A 1,520-nucleotide genomic window follows, 5' to 3' on the forward strand; every position below is an offset into this window, starting at 1 on the left:
TATATACACTGTAAAAGTGAAAACTCTTCTTACTACTTTTTTGGAGAGTATCTTTTTCATAAAAGTATGTATGTTAAATAGATTTATTTTTAAATGAATAAACATTTAAAAATTGCTTGGTTTTAATTGCTAATAGAGCAAATATCAACAGATATAATCTATGTAAACTTAAGGTTTTTGGGTTCTCGGTAATATATAAGAATGTAAAGAGATCCCAAGACCAAATCATTTGAGGACCATTCTCTCAGTTGACTCTTTTAATAATGTTTCTTATAATCTGATTTTTTTTTTTGTCATCCATTATGAATTTTATTTCTAAGAAAAACCTGGAAGGTAGGTGGGGATTTTTATAGATAGAGGAACTGAGGCACTGAGAGGGAAAGTGATTTGGAAGGTCCACCCAGCTAGTGAGTGTCAGAGTTGGGATTTGAATCTACATTTGAGTCCAAAGTGTGCATTTCACATTGCTCTGCCTTGATAAATATAAAGCCCCATGTATGGGTTCATTAACGTATTCAGCAAATATTTTAAAGCATTTTCTGTGACTGGTTGGCTCTCTTTGGTGGCTGAGGATATGAAGTTCAGCTGCAGAGACAATACCTCTGCCCTGGCTTGTCAGCACAGTGTTCCATGCTGGTGGGAGCAATCTGTGGCAGCAGGGAAGTAAGTCTGGGCTGCCCAGAGAAAATGATGTCGAACAGAAACCTCATGAAATGTTTAGGCGCAGGCCTACTCCTAATTACTCAAAGTAGTACCGTATTACCAAAACTGTACTAACATAGTAATTATACAAAAGTTGTAGGAAATATTAAAAACCTGCAAGTAACAGGATTACTTCTATTATATTCTAAAAATTTTTTTTCCCTCTGGCTCTACTTTTGTTCATCAGTTTATGTTGTTCATTATATTACACAAATGAGTGAGACCATGTGATATTTATCTTTTTCCGACTGGCTTATTTCACTTAGCATATGCTCTCCAGGTCCGTCCATGCTGTTGCAAATGGTAAGAGTTCCTTCTTTTTTACAGCAGCATAGTATTCCATTGTGTAGATGTACCATAGTTTTCTAGTCCATTCATCTGTTGATGGGCACTTAGGCTGTTTCCAAATCTTAGCTACTGTGAATTGTGCTGGTATGAACATAGGGGTGCATATATACTTTCTGGTTGGTGTTTCTGAATACTTGGGATATATTCCTAGAAGTGGGATTACTGGGTCAAATGGGAGTTCCATTTTTAATTTTTTGAGGAAACTCCATATTGTTTTCCACAGTGGTTGCACCAATCTGCATTCCCACCAGCAGTGCAAGAAGGTTCCTTTTTCTCCACATCCTGGCTAGCACTTATTGTTTGTTGATTTGTTGATGATAGTCATTCTGACAGGTGTGAGATGGTACCTCATTGTTGTTTTGATTTGCCTCTCTTAGATGATTAGTGACTTTGAGAATGTTTTCATATGTCTCAGCCTTCTGTATGTCTTCTTTCGAAAAGTGTCTATTTAGGTCCTTTGCCCATTTTTT

General features: G+C 36.5%; 1 protein-coding gene across 1 annotated transcript in view; it reads left to right on the plus strand.

Annotated features, from left to right (window-relative positions):
- The window catches only part of ZNF236 (zinc finger protein 236), a 78,153-nt gene that overhangs the window by 536 nt on the left and 76,097 nt on the right, over positions 1 to 1,520 (plus strand). The gene's annotated exons all lie outside the window — the stretch shown is intronic.

Source organism: Myotis brandtii, unplaced genomic scaffold (assembly GCF_000412655.1).
Source record: "Myotis brandtii unplaced genomic scaffold, ASM41265v1 scaffold154, whole genome shotgun sequence".
In the NCBI taxonomy this organism is placed as follows: Eukaryota; Metazoa; Chordata; class Mammalia; order Chiroptera; family Vespertilionidae; genus Myotis; species Myotis brandtii.